Consider the following 15,651-nt stretch of genomic DNA (forward strand, 5'->3'; position numbering starts at 1 on the left):
GGAATACTTACTGAATTTCACCAGTAAAGATAGATACATCTTTGTTTGGTTTTGAAGAATTTACTGGAATCTTTAAATCACATGTGGGACAGGAAAAATCTCTGAATTTGAAACATTAATTCATCCCCATAGCTAATGCTAATGTTGAGAAGTAGTTCATTATCATTATTTATTCTGATGCTAGTGCAAGAGTAACGTTATATAACTTGTTACACCTCTCTTTACTATCCATTACCTTGTGTTTCTTGGGGTGGGGCTTAGGATTGATTACAAAATGACTCCAAAACTCCTATTTAAAATAATGTGACAGGACCTCAGATGAAAGGGAGATTTTGAAAGTAGCTAAAACATCCTTCATTTAATCAGTACAATAATTTCATTCCTACCCATTGTATTGCTTTTGAAATACAGTGGTATCTTGCTAGACAATGACCCCACTGTACGACGAATCTGCAGGATAATGTTTCCTATGGGGATTTTTGTTTGACGACGATTAGGTCCGTGCTTCGCGAACCGCTTGTTCGCAAGACACGCTATTTTCCGGCTCCGCAAATTGGCTGCCCTGTGTTTCCAGACCCATGCTTCGCAGGGCAGCCATTTTAACAGCTGATCGGTGCTCGGAAAATGGCTTCCCCTATGGGCGATCTTTGCTGGACGATGAGGTAATTTCCCCATTGGAACGTATTAAATGGGTTTCAATGCATTCCAATGGGGAAACTGTTTTCGCTGGACGATGTTTTCACTTAACAGCGATTTCAGGGGAACGAATTATCATCGTGGTGTGGGGCAGCACTGTACAACTTTGTTACATCCCCATTACCAAAACATGTATCTGATTGCAGCTGCATACACTGTTTGTAACTTATTTGAAAGAGCTTGAGATATATATATATAAAAATGCAGGTGAGACAGAAACTAATCAATTTCCCCATTCCTAATAAGCAACTGACTGCCTAGCGGGTACCCATTATCCACCCGTGACTTTCTGTCAGTTGATTTATTTATGCAGGCCAATGGGATGAGAGGATTTCAATTTCAATAGAATCATATTAAATTTAATTACATTTTAATTAATATTTCCACAGCATGAAATGCCATTCTCTCTGTCCTTCCTCATGAAGCAAGTGTAGCTCTTCCACCTAAGTTCCACACAAAAGCAATGGTTTCCGAGGCACCACAGTTGACTATGCCATGGCGCAGCGAGCCAGCTGCTTCTCATGCAAATACAGCTTCTCCGTTGCTGTTGTTTTTATTTTAAAATTTCCCAGAGCTTCAGCTTTTGTAATTCACAGTTTCTATAGCTCTGCCTAGCCCAGAGCATGAAAACAAAACAAAAAAGCCAAAAAAGGAGAAAAACCCACCCACCCACAGACAAAAAAACACATCTTGCATGTACAAGTTTAAACCTTTCAATTTGAAATGTATTACTCTTTTATAGTCAAATATCTGCAAGGCATAAAATCCACAAATTGAAATGCCACTTTTAGACGTAGCTGAAAGTATAAAGCTTTCTTTGGCCAAGGGCTACTTGGCTTGCTGTGCCACTGACAGAGAACAGATTTTTGTCTCTTAAATGCCATTCTCCATCAGTGCATAGCCCTTTGGCTCTGTTTCCTTTTAACATTGTTATTATTCCGATTTGTGGTGGTTTGCCCACTCAGTGACCTTCTTTCTTTCCATTGGCTTGTACGTTGAGTAGCCATTTTCCAGTTCCTGCTTTGAGAGTCAGCAGAGTGGTTCTCCTGAGGAGAATTCTAGGCGAATTGAGGGGGGAAGTCCTGTGGACCCCAGGAAGTCTTCAGATATTCATTAACCCTTTTTAGCAAACCTCATCTGCTCCTTGGACTCCTCCATAGGTTTAAGCCACCAGAGGTCCAATCTTCTGTTAAAATGAATGTAGTCCATTATCTCTCCTGCAACTCCTGTACAGTGGGCGGTGAAAATGACTGAACATACCAGTTGATTTTTGTTTGCTCGTTGGGACCTGTTTCATTAGGATCAGCAGGACTGCTATCCTAAGCACCTCAGAGTAAGCTCCGAGATACTGAGGAATGCATCCTTCTGATTGCGTGGATTCAACTTGCAGATCATCTTGAGCTTTAACAAAATCTCTTTAACCAGCTGAGACACAGTTTCTAACTTTTAGTGTCTGGCTGGGGAGTTCAGAGAGTGGTAAACCCCTAAAAGTCAAAAGTGAAGTTGACCCAAAGTATGAGAGACCAAACAACTTTTGTTCACGTGGAACACCTTTACAACTGTTGTCATTCCAGGGTGAGAAAGGTGTTCCACGTGAATAAGCAGTTGAGCCTGGATGTGTCACCTTGAGAGATAGCTAAGCACCTAAGAAACAGCTGATGGCCTCTTTTGACAAATTAGTGCGATTCAAATCACCAAACTCAGAATGACATAGACAATAATAAAAATTGTTTATTTTTTAAGAAGCAAAGTGTGCTGCTTATATACTGGCCTATAGCGCTAAACCGCAGAAGTCTGTGCTGCAGGGTTAGAAGACCAGCAGTATTAGATCGAATCCATGCGACGGAGTGAGCACCCGTCGCTTGTCCCAGCTCCCGCCAACCTAGCGGTTCGAAAGCATGCAAATGCAAGTAGATAAATAGGGACCACCTCGGTGGGAAGGTAACAGGGTTCCGGGTCTAAGTCGCACTGGCCATGTGACCACGGAAAATTGTCTTTGGACAAAAATGCTGGCTCTATGGCTTAGAAACGGGGATGAGCACCTCCCCCTAGAGTCGAACACGACTGGACAAAAATTGTCAAGGGGAACCTTTACCTTTACCTTTATAGCGCTTAAAATACTCTCTTGGCACTTTACAATTTAATGTGATAACATCATCTAACCTTTAATTTAACAACCAAAGCCCTTGGTTTGCTTACCTCCTTCCGTGCTGCTTTTTCTTTTTTCTTTTTTACCGTTTCTTGCTTCTTCTTTGTATAACACATCATTCACTCCTCCTTAGTTTCCTGATGACACACACACAGAGGAAGCTGTCACTTACTACTGTGGGTGGTGAAGTGAGTTGGGCATGACACTTTTTTCCTTTGATCATTGATTACAGCCCTGTTAAAATGGCTGCAAATCAAAGGGACAAGATTCAAGAGAAACAGAACAGACTAAAACTGGAGAAAGGGAATCACCTTACACAGTCCCCTGACTTGAAGACAGCATGTCAAAATAATTCTGTTTTTTACTTATAAGGTGACATGGCCCCTTCTTTCCTTTGGAGGACTGCTAAGGAGGAGAGACAATCTGCATTGCAGGAAGTAAGCGGGCTTTTATGGAGAGGCAAAAGCCCTCTCTTTTAAAATTTGACTTATTTGAGGAATTAAACCACCATTTTGTAAATGAGTCACTGAGATCATTTGATTTCATTAGGTAAAGGTAAAGTTTCCCCTTGACAATTTTTGTCCAGTCGTGTTCGACTCTAGGGGGCGGTACTCATCCCCGTTTCCAAGCCATAGAGCCAGCGTTTTGTCCGAAGACAATCTTCCGTGGTCACATGGCCAGTGTGACTTAGACACGGAACGCTGTTTACCTTCCCACCGAGGTGGTCCCTATTTATCTACTCGCATTTGCATGCTTTCGAACCGCTAGGTTGGCGGGAGCTGGGACAAGCGATGGGAGCTCACTCCGTCGCATGGATTCGATCTTACGACTGCTTGGTCTTCTGACCCTGCAGCACAGGCTTCTGCGGTTTAGCCCGCAGCGCCACCACGTCCCTATGATTTGATTTCATTAGCTGAGCCATTTGCCAGAAGACAGTTTCATTCACCAGATGACAGTTTCCACACACACCCAGACTCAGTCATTCATATCAGAGTGAAACCCACATCGCCAAACTAGAAATCCAGAAACATTTTGCTGAAATGGGTATTGACACTAGAGATGGGCACAAACCAAAACACAAACAAGGAAGTTCATAAAAAATCACTGGTTTGTTGGTTGGGTCAGTTTGGGTTTGTCAAAAATGGCTAACCAAAATGAACTGAAACAACAAACTTTTTAGCCATGTTTGGTTCATTTGCCTATTTTACTACTACTACTACCAACAACAACAACAACAACAACAACAACAACAACAACAACAACAACAATACTAATAATACTGCTACTAATACTATTAGTAATAATGCTAATAATAATACCTTTGAAATGCAGGGCTGAAAGAGACCCTATCAATCATCAAGGCCAGCCATTCTCAAGGAGGCACAATGGGGAATTGAACACCCAACCCCTAAGCCACTGAGCTCAGCCCAACAGCCTTCTCCTGCCATTTAGAAGCACTTGGAAACTCTGGGGCGTGGGGGGGGACACCTAAAGACTACTGGATTGGCGTCAAGCAGCCAGATTCATGGTTCAAAGGGCTCTGGAGGAGTTGCTTGTTCTTATTTATAAAACTGATTCACAAGAGCCATTTTCCCCCTCAGAGCTGATTCTGCTAGTCAGAGGAATGCTTCTGCCTCAGATAACCTCAGATCTCCAGTGGAATGTTGCTTCACTTGTCAGGCAGACTGTCTCTTGCAACACTTGCTGACCCCACAGCAACCTCTGTATCTCATTTCAGACCTCCAGCATGACATTGTCCATGAGATTAGGGGAACGGGCAGTGTCCCTCCCCAGTTCACCTCCTGATGAGCAACACCCTCCGTTAGGGGCCCTGGCATGAACCACTGCTAGAATTTTCGCTAAGCCAGCTGCTAAAGGCCACTTTCCTGGGGGGACTTGCTTTGAAGATATATAACTTGGACATCCAAAATCAACAAACTTGGAGGGGGTGTAGAGGAGAGTCGGGGAAGCTTCACTTGAATGTTGGTATCTCTAGGTGGCTGGGAGGACTATTCTAGGGTTTCTGAACATCTAAACCAAAGCAAACTGATTCGTAGTTCTTTTTTTCCCCCAAGTTTGGGAAATTTGTGATATGTGACTTTCAACAAATCACAAACTACAACGAACCACCATTTTGCTTGTTCATGCCCATCACTAATTAGCATCATGACCTTTGCTAATATCTTCTATTTTCAGAGAGGCAACAGTTTTGAAAATTAGGTACATTCAACTGTTAGCCCCAATCAGAGTTGACCCACTGAACTTTGATAGTGTGTATATACCGTGCTTCCCCGAAAATAAGACAGGGTTTTATATAAATTTTTTGCTCTAAAAATGTATTAGGGCTTATTTTCAGGGGGTGTTTTATTTTACAGTCATGTCATCTTCTTGTGGGACATGGTGGCACTGTGGGTTAAACCGCAGAAGCCTCTGTGCTGCAAGGTCGGAAGACCAGCAGTCGTAAGAGCGAATCCATGCAACAGAGTGAGCTCCCGTCACTTGTCCCAGCTCCGCCAACCTAGCAGTTCGAAGGCATGTAAATGCAAGTAGATAAATAGGTACCACCACATTGTGAAGGTAACAGCGTTCCGTGTCCAGTCATGCTGGCCACATGACCATGGAAACTGTCTATGGCCAAACGCTGGAGACAGGGATGAGCACTGCTCCCTAGAGTCGGACACGACTAGACTAAATGTCAAGGGGAACCTTTCCCATCTTCTTCTGGTTGCTGCACAATGCTGCACAATGGTGGAGGGCGGGGTTTCACTTAACTAGGGCTTCTTTTTGGGGTAGGGCTTATATTATGAGCATCCTGAAAAATCATACTAGGGCTTATTTTCAGGTTAGCTCTTATTTTCGGGGAAACAGGGTATGTCCCTTAGATTCAGTCTGTCTGCTCTAGTTTGGTTTAATAACCGGGTTCAGTTTGGTGTTGCTGCTTACTTGTTATTGTTATCAGAACATAAGTTTTTTCACCTATTTGTATTTTCTGAGCTTTCCACCATTCCAATCTTCCTGAGGTGATGTCCTTATGTAGGCCTGGGCAGGCTGACCAGCTACTTGTCCCATCTAATACGCTTTTCCCTCTGTGGCACATTTTATAAAAGTTTGTGACCTTGCACATGTGCTGCTCCAATCTCATGAAACCTGTAGGCACTGCACTGCACCTTTAGTTTATGTGGACTATTAGCAGGTGCCAAGAAAAAGAGTGAGTGGTGGAGTACAGGAGCTAAAACTTGCAAGATCAAAGATGCATGAATGTTGGGTTACCAGGGCAGGAACATAATCAGCTATGCCTCTCAGTTTAGCTACAGTCCTCACAGATGTTGGGACATAAATGTTTGGGATAAAGGGATGGTTTATTTTTGGAAGCTGTCCCTGATGTAATGCAAAGTATTTGAGGGGGGTTTGGGCAATTAAGAGCCATTAATTTTACAAAAGATCAGTTAATCTATAGGCCAATGCAGCCGCTTGCATATTTGTACTGTCTTTTTGGAGACTGACTGTGGAGACCATCAGGAAGTGCATCTGCACTTCCATATTTAACAGTACTCTCCTGACAGTAAGGCATAAGATCCTGGAAGGCGCACCTGTATATATACCTTGTTTGTGCTGTTTCCTTTTGATTGAAATTTGTCATTGTTTTATTTTCAGTGGCTTTCATGATTATATGTTCTGTGCTTTTTGTCAGCCAACATATAAAGAGTTTTCCTAGCACAGTTTCACAAAATGTGCGAACTAAAAAGGGCCTCATCTTGACCTCCGATGAAAATGTTTTAGGCCTCCATGTGGAACAAAAGAAAAAAGAAAAAAAAGGCATACACACCATGGGAAATAATTGTTGTTGGTTTCTCATTAAGACCTGTCCGACTCTTCGTGACCCCATGGAACAGAGCACGCCAGGCCCTCCTGTCTTCCACGGCCTCCCGGAGTTGGGTCAAATTCATGTTGGTCGCTTCAGTAACATTGTCCAACCATCTCGTCCTCTGTCGTCCCCTTCTCCTCTTGCCTTCACATTTTCCCAACATCAGGGGCTTTTCCAGGGAGTCTTCTCATGAGATGGCCAAGGTATTGGAGCCTCAGCTTCAGGATCTGTCCTTCCAATGAGCACTCAGGGTTGATTTCCTTCAGAACGGATAGGTTTGATCTCCTTGCAGTCCATGGGACTCTCAAGAGTCTCCTTCAACACCACAGTTCAAAAGCATCAATTCTTCAGCGGTCAGCCTTCTTTATGGTCCAGCTCTTACTTCCATACATCACGACAGGAAAAACCATAGCTTTGACTATGCAGACTTTTGTAGGCCAGGTGATGTCTCTGCTTTTTAAGATGTTGTCTAGGTTTGTCATCGCTTTCCTCCCAAGAAGCAGGCGTCTTTTAATTTCGTGGCTGCTGTCACCATCTGCAGTGATCATGGAGCCCAAGAAAGTAAAATCTGTCACTGCCTCCATATCTTCCCCTTCTTTTTGCCAGGAGGTAATGGGACCAATGGCCATGATCTTAGTTTTTTTGATATTGACCTTCAGACCATTTTTGCACTCTCCTCTTGCATCCTCATTACGAGTTTCTTTAATTCCTCCTCACTTTCTGCCATGAGAGTGGTATCATCTGCATATTCGAGGTTATTGATATTTCTTCTGGCAATCTTAATTCCGGTTTGGGATTCATCCAGTCCAGCATTTCGCATGATGTATTCTGCATATAAGTTAAATAAGCAGGGGACAATATACAGCCTTGACGTACTCCTTTCCCAATTTTGAACCAATCAGTTGTTCTATATCCAGTTCTAACTGTCGCTTCCTGTCCCACATATAGATTTCTCAGGAGATAGACAAGGTGGTCAGGCACTCCCATTTCTTTAAGAACTTGCTATAGTTTGTTGTGGTCCACAGAGTCAAAGGCTTTTGTATAGTCAATGAAGCAGAAGTAGATGTTTTTCTGGAAGTCTCTAGCTTTCTCCATAATCTGGTGCATGCTAGCAATTTGGTCTCTAGTTCCTCTGCTCCTTTGAAATCCATCTGGTACTTCTGGGAGTTCTCGGTCCACATACTGCTGAAGCCTGCCTTGGAGGATTTTGAGCATAACCTTGCTAGCGTGTGAAATGAGTGCAGTTATACAGTAGTTGGAGCATTCTTTGGCACTGCCCTTCTTTGGGATTGGGATGTAGACTGATCTCTTCCATTCCTCTGGCCACTGCTGAATTTTCCAAACTTGCTGGCATATTGCGTGTAGCACCCTAACAGCGTCATATTTTAAGATTTTAAATAGTTCAACTGGAATGCCATCAGCTCCACTGGCCTTGTTGCTAGCCATACTTTCTAAGGCCCACTTGACTTTGCTCTCCAGGATGTCTGGCTCAAGGTCAGCAACCACACTATCTGGGTTGTCTGGGTCATCCAGATCTTTCTGGTATAATTCCTCTGTGTATTATGCCACCTCTTCTTGATGTCTTCTGCTATGTCCCTTCCATTTTTGTCCTTTATCATGTCCATCTTTGCAAAAAAATGTTCCTTTGACATCTCCAATTTTCTTGACTAGATCTCTGGTTTTTCCCTTTTATTTCCCTTTGTTTCTTTGCATTGTTCATTTAAGAAGGCCCTCTTGTCTCTCCTTGCTATTCTTTGGAAGTCTGCATTCAATTTTCTGTACCTTTCCCTATCTTCCTTGCATTGTTTCCCTTCTCTTCTCTGCTATTTGAGAGGCCTTGTTGGACAGCCACTTTGCTTTCTTGCATTTCCATTTCTTTGGGATGGTTTTTGTTGCTGAGTCTTTGTCACGTTCCGGGGATTACAACAGCAGAGTCCGATAAGCCAGTCCTATGTCAGGAATTCACGGAATGCAGAGCCGATCACCAGATACCAAAGTCAACTCACACAATGTAGTCCAGGGGCAGAACCCAAAGCCAAGGGTCCAGAAAACAAGGTTCAAGGTTGTCAGGAGCGTGGATGCAAGCCAGAGGTTTGACTTGTTGCTTCGATGACATTTCAGCTATCTGAGAGCTGCTTATATATTAAAAACAGACCTTGAACTGCTGGAAGCCTTTTCATCCTGTCAGAACTCAGGGCTAGTTGATCAGATGTTTCTGGTGGCAGCCTTCAAGTGATCCTCTGACCTTTTTGCCATAAGTCTTCCCCTCAGCCTGGCCCTCAGCCTGTCTACTGGGGGAGGAGAATCTGGAGGTGATTCAGGTGTTTGTATTTCTAATTGCTCAACATTCTCCTAAGCTACAGTTAACCCTTCAGGTTCCGGATCTTCGGCTGCACTCATGACAGCCTTCAATGTTACGAGCCTTCATCCATAGATCCTCAGGCACTCTGTCCACCAAATCTAGTTCCTTAAATCTATTCTTCACTTCCACTGTATATTCATAAGGGACTTGGTTTAGATTATACCTGACTAGCCCAGTGGTTTTTCCTACTTCCTTCAGTTTAAGCTTGAGTTTTGCTATAAGAAGCTGATGATCAGAGCCACAGTCAACTTCAGGTCTTGTTTTTGCTGACTGTATAGAGCTTCTCCATCTTTGGCTGCAGAGAATACAATCAATCTGATTTCGGTATTGCCCATCTGGTGATTTCCATGTGTAGAGTCGCCTCTTGTGTTGTTGGAAAAGAGTGTTTGTGATGACCAGCTTGTTCTCTTGACAAAACTCTATTAACCTTTGCCCTGCTTCATTCTGGACTCTAAGGCCAAAATTCCCTGTTGTTCTTTTTATCTCTTGACTCCCTACTTTATTTATTTATTTATTTATTTATTTATTTATTTATTTATTTATTTATTTATTTATTTATTTAATTTATATGCCGCCCACACTACCCAATCCCCTGTAATGAGAAGAACACCTTTCTTTGGTGTCAGTTCTAGAAGGTGTTGTAAGTCTTCATTTAATTGGTCAATTTCAGCCTCTATAGGATCAGTGGTTGGTGCATAAACTTAGATTACTGTGATGTTGTAAGGTCTGCATTGGATTTATATTAAAATCATTCTATCATTTTTTTTGTGATTGTGTCCCAGTACAGCTTTTTCCAATCTTTTGTTGACTATGAGGGCCACTCCATTTTTTCTATGGGATTCTTGCCCACAATAATAGGTATGATAATCGTCTGAATTGAATTCGCCCATTCCTGTCCATTTCAGTTCACTGACACCCAGGATGTCTATGTTTATTCTTGTCATCCCCTGTTTGACCACATCCAGCTTACCAAGGTTTATAGATCTTCCATTCCAGGTTCCTGTGCAGTATGTTTCTTTGAAGCATCGGACTTTCCTTTCACTTCCAGGCGCATCTGCAGCTGAACTTCCTTTCGGCTTTGGCCCAACCACTTCATTAGCTCTGGAGCTCCTTGTCCTTGTCCTCCGCTCTTCCTCAGTAGCATGTTGGACGCCTTATGACCTGAGAGGCTCATCTTCCAGCGTCATATCTTTTAGCCTTTTGTTTCTGATCATGGGGTTTTCTTGGCAAAGATACTGGAGTGGCTTGCTAGTTCCTACTCCAGGTGAATCATGTTTAGTCAGAACTCTCCAGTATGACCTGTCCATCTTGCGTGTCCCTGCAGAGAATAGCCCATAGCTTCTCTGAATTACTCAAGCCCCTTCGCCAGGACAAGGCAGCAATCCATGAAGGGGTGGGAAATAGTACCAAGTCTACAATTTTCTTTTTCTCAGTTCTTTTGAAAATGTGGTTGTCTTCTGCCACAAGCAATATCTAACTGCGAGGTACCAAAAGGTGAAGAGGGATTTGCAGCTGCACAATACAGCAGTTTAATTGTAACAAACGAGTACAAAAATGCCAATGTTATAAAGAACTGATCAGCAAGATTGTGTGGGGAGGTGTCTTACCTAGTGGCTGTAGGGCTTTTTCCCTTTTTTGTTGAACTATAAACTATGGTAGATGCTCTGAAGAATGGTTGGCCTCATCCGCCCACTCGCCATCCTTGAGGGAAGCTGCTGGGGATTCCAAGTGTATTTAGTATTTATGCTGCCCAACTGTGCCAGGCTAGCACTGAGCTTAATGCTATTAAAATGGAAAGCCATCACGAGGTAGACATAGAAAACGTACATTTATTGATTCCAAAGTTCCATTCAGATATCATGCAGCAGGATCATCACAGAAGGCCCCAGTGCTACCTTCCATATTTGTGGTCCTTGTGATGGAAGAAACCCCAAGGCCTTGCCATCTCTAAGAATGGAGGACAGGAACTGCACAGTGTGTAGAACAGTAAGAGAAAGGATGTCCATAGAGCAGCAATAGGTATTTTAACATGTTTGGGATACAGCAGATAGGGGAGACTGATGGATACCTAGGTGTATCTGCCTACCAGCTTCCATCTTGTTTCATTGGTTGGTGTTCAACTTCCATTTGAGATTACACTTGTGCTTTTGAGCTACCCTCCTTCTTCAGCTTTTGTTACCCATTTCTCCAGGATTGCTGGTCAGATCTTGACAAACTGATCTACCTGGCAGGAGAGGTTGCCACGGGTGTGTGATAGGAACAGCAATCTTGTTGAGAAGGAGAACCATACCACTTTGATATAAAGATGCCTTGAAGGCGTGCAATTTTTCTCATCCTCAAGTTTTAAAAGGTGTGTATGGGGGAGTCTGGACATGTTGAGAAGCTACAGAAAAAGTATCAACCCCAGCAAGATTTTCTACTCCTGTACCCAAGTGACAAGATCACAGCCTTTTTATTTATTGATTTATTTTGGTCAGCAGTATCATTAGCAAAAATCTCTGTATTTTATATAAAATTTGCATTTTATGCAAAGAACCCTGGATTTTATGTTTTTTAAAATACCCTTGTATTTGGTGCAAATACAAGGCTTTTGTACAAAATCCAATCTTTTGGGCAACATATAAGGTTTTATTCAGTTTATTGTTTGTTTGTTTAGGATAGTAAAGACAAAAAGAACGCTCACAAAACCACCTTTAATCTTACCCATTTGGGGGAAACACTTTTTTGCATGCTTTGTTCGCATGTACAGGAATGAAATGAATTAAAAATGTACGCCCTTATTTTGCCGCATCCTCCTTTCACATCCTCATTGTTTTGGCGTACCAGCTGTCGGCCAGTAGTATTGGCCAATGCCCGCCCCCAAAGAGAAAAGTGAATGGAAACACTGAAAATGTGACGATATCCACTTTGAGTAATGGGTGGTGTTCTTTGTGTGGACAACGAAGAGGGGGTGGAGAAAGAAAGAACTATGGGGCAATACGTGTCCTTGGAATAAAGCATGTTCCAAGTTTTGTAGGTTTCAAAAATCAGTTCCATTTCATTTGTCCGTAGCTTTACTGGTGGTACTATTGACTTAGTACCAGCAAGTACTAAGTGCCAGCAAGTCAGTTCCAACTTATGGTCTCCAAGGTATAAAGTACTCAGAAGTGTTCCTTCTTCTGCAGACTCTTTAGGACTGCGCCGTTTTTCCAAGACTGGCTCTTCACCTGAGAGGCAGTTGAACTCCAAACTCCTGGGTACTTCAACTCAGTGAACTATCACGACTGAATGAATCCATTGGTGTTAAACTTGAATGCATTTTCCTCTACACTTACTCTTATTTTTGAGAGAGAGAGATGAGTCAAAGTCATCAAAAATTATTGTGTGTGTTTGACCTTTACAAATCAACTAGCAATTTCTGCACTTTTCATTTCCTTTTTAGCTCCCAGTGGCGCAAGACTGTGGCAGGTGGAATGAAATGTAATTTGCGGATTTTAGAATATTATAGGGGGCTGTGAACGTTCACAAACCCCAGACAGCCTAGAGTTTTAGCCTGAGGAGGCTTTGAAAGAGAACTTCAAAGATAAAGAAAAGATGGCTAATTGTACCCATAGTTAGCTAAAGAATTGCTATTCATCAGACCTATAATTTTCAAATTCTAGGAATAAATCTTGTATTCTTCTTTCTGTCAGTTAGAAGGCTGAGATCAAGGGTTGTTTTTAGTGGGAGGTGATTTTTAAAAAAAATTTTTGGTAAGCCATCTTAAGTATGATATTGTTGACAAAAAGGTAGGCATAAATGTCTAAATAAATATGGAAATGAAAAGAAGGTGGGCAGAGTGGAACTTTGGAAATGTAGAGTTTGGGTTGGATGGAAAGTGAGGGATGTTTAGGGAAAACAAAATCATGGATACTGTACGTGATCCCTTGTTGGCAAACTGAAGCAACAAGAAAACTAAGATGGTGTGGCTGAACGATCCTGTTGGACGGAAAGCAATAAAAATGTGTTGGAGAAATTTACTTTTGGTTCCACAGCTTTAATACTTCTAAACGTACTGTTAAATGGGTGAACAGACTTCTGTTCCTCCATACTTGCTGATTTTGTTATACGATGGCAGTAATCAGAGTTTTGGTAAAGAAAGTAGAAGAAATAAATACTTCTAATTTTGTGATATTTAACATGGTTTTGCAGTGTAACAAGGCTACCCTACCTTTCCACAGAAGTTTTGCTAAGGTCCTCCTTAGTGTCCCTTGCAACCGAAGCATCTTTCTTGCACAAAAGGGCCTTTGGACTTAAAAGAATCCATCTGGAAATATTAACATGCAGAACTAGAAGTTCACATTGCATCTGGGAGAAGCTGACATGGATTTAAAGTTACAATGCACTGTTTTCCACATGTTTTCCTCCGAAGGTCATTCTGAAAGTGTTCCTTTGCTTTTGGTTACTGTAATAATGTTATTGAGTATTTACTAGGTAAACGATAGATATTGCTTCACATTTATGAAGTCACCCATTAGTTTGGATGAGCTAGTTGAAGGCTGTGGCCTTCCAACAGAGCCTGAAATTCAAAGACCAGGCAGAGGTACCATCAGTGATGAAACTCCTACAGTGGCTAGAACCGGGAACTCAAAAGTATTTGCACTGCTATTCTGTTTGCTGAGTCTTCAACTAACAAGGCTTTGCAGTTTGTGGTATGGCTTTTGTTCAAGGGTAGAAACATCAAACAAGATCCTCCAGACTTGGAAGAACTATTAAGACAAGTCAAAATTAAAATTTTTCCATTGTTCCTACTGATTTGCAATGCTTAACACCCATCATTTGACTCAGACAATCACAAATCTCCTTAAACCCATGGCTTCCTAAGGCAGCATTTGCTTGTGAACGAAATGGTCGAAGGCTGCACATTATGACCCTCATACTATTCTGTGCATGCATTTTCTCATCTGATTTCCAAAGATAAGCAAGGGCTTGGATGGGAGACCACCAGGGAATATGTGGGAGCTCCATATAGGGCTGGGAAAGACCCCTGCCCGAACCCCATAAGGTGAACTGAGACAGCTTTCTGTAATGGTCAAAGGGAACCAAAGACCTGACTCCTGTTAAGGCTGCTTCTTATGTGTCTGTGCTGCTGAGTTGTATATGTGATAATAACAAGAAGATGAAATTGTGTAGTGAGAATCTTCAATGCTTTATAGTGAGGTGCATTGGGGGATGAAGCAAAAGGTTAGGGTTGAATTTTCAGGGAGGGTTTGGAATGGAGTGAAGAAGGGGATTAACTTTTTACTGCCCCTTTTTTTATTACCATGGCCAGTTGCCATTTCACCCCAGAATGAGGGCTGTTTCATTATTTGGCCTTGCGCCTGGGGATATGTGGTGGAGGGTCGTAGAGGGCCTCCAGCTGTGGCTGCTTAGAGGATCTTCGCTAGTATAGGTAAGCCTTCCTAAAATCTCCATGATCCATTCCAACTCTTTTCACCTGCAGGTTCCAAGTCAGAGTGGTTTCTGTCTAAGCTGTGGTTGCTTCCCATAAACTGCTTGTTATTCAGCATGAGTAGCAAGAAGAAAACAAAACTAAAACCCAAAATAAGAGCATTGTGGCACTTTAAAGGCTAAGCCATTTATTTCTGTATGAATTTTCATAGAGTACAAATTACATGCATTTTCAGCTGCTGTGCTTTTCCTGGGGGATTAAAAGTGCTAAAGAACTGGGGTGGATAACCAAGGACATCTTGTCACTGTCCTTAATATGAAACAGTAGGTCAAATTCAGTGTTCAAGTGCCTTGACCTCTTTCCTAACATGAGCCACCATCCTACCTCTCTTCCATCCTTGATGCCAGTAAACTTGCTTTGGGTTTCCAATGTCATCATAAAGTATAAAACACCCTGAGTGAAAATGTGGTGACCTAAAGTGATTTCTGTATCACAGGTTATGACGTTATGAGAACACTGATAATTTCTGCACTCCCGTCAGAAAAAGCAGTCAAGCAAAATTTCCTTTGAAATCGGCAGCACTGAAACAGTATTTTACAGACAGTATGCCATCAGAAGCTGGAACTATGACAGTGTTCCAAAGACATGCCAGAGCAATCCTACTTACAAATGAGGCCTGTGTTTACCTTCTAATGACCAATCACAAAGTCACACAAGTTAATTTGAAGACTGTGGGAGGCCTGTAAAGCTTATGCTAGGACAACCAGATGGCTTTCCACACTTAAGGAATGTCTTCATTCTAAGGTTGTTTGACCCATGGTAATAGTTGCAACTGTTTTGTTCAATTGATGAGTCTTATGAAATTTTAAGTTTAAATTTCTCTGTATCCAGATCTTCAACCATTTTTTTCCAGCATCACTTTTGTCAAAGCCTTGGTGTTAGGTGCCAAAACTATGTCACGATTTCCTGTGACTTTGTCTTTAAAAATGGATAACGTGATTTCTTTTCCTTTTTTTGCCACCTATTCAGTATTTTGAAGCTTTTTCAATTAAATTGTTTAGAAGCTAGAGCCTTTTTAAAAATGTATATCTTTTTTTCCTGACTAGGATATAAATTATATCAGATTGATTTCTAGATCTCAGATGTAAGTTTGTCCTTGACGGTGGTTA

General features: G+C 42.0%; 1 protein-coding gene across 50 annotated transcripts in view; it reads left to right on the top strand.

Moving 5' to 3' along the window:
- The window catches only part of NRXN1 (neurexin 1), a 1,165,889-nt gene that overhangs the window by 989,550 nt on the left and 160,688 nt on the right, over positions 1 to 15,651 (top strand). The gene's annotated exons all lie outside the window — the stretch shown is intronic.

This window comes from Pogona vitticeps, chromosome 1 (assembly GCF_051106095.1).
Source record: "Pogona vitticeps strain Pit_001003342236 chromosome 1, PviZW2.1, whole genome shotgun sequence".
Lineage (NCBI taxonomy): Eukaryota > Metazoa > Chordata > Lepidosauria > Squamata > Agamidae > Pogona > Pogona vitticeps.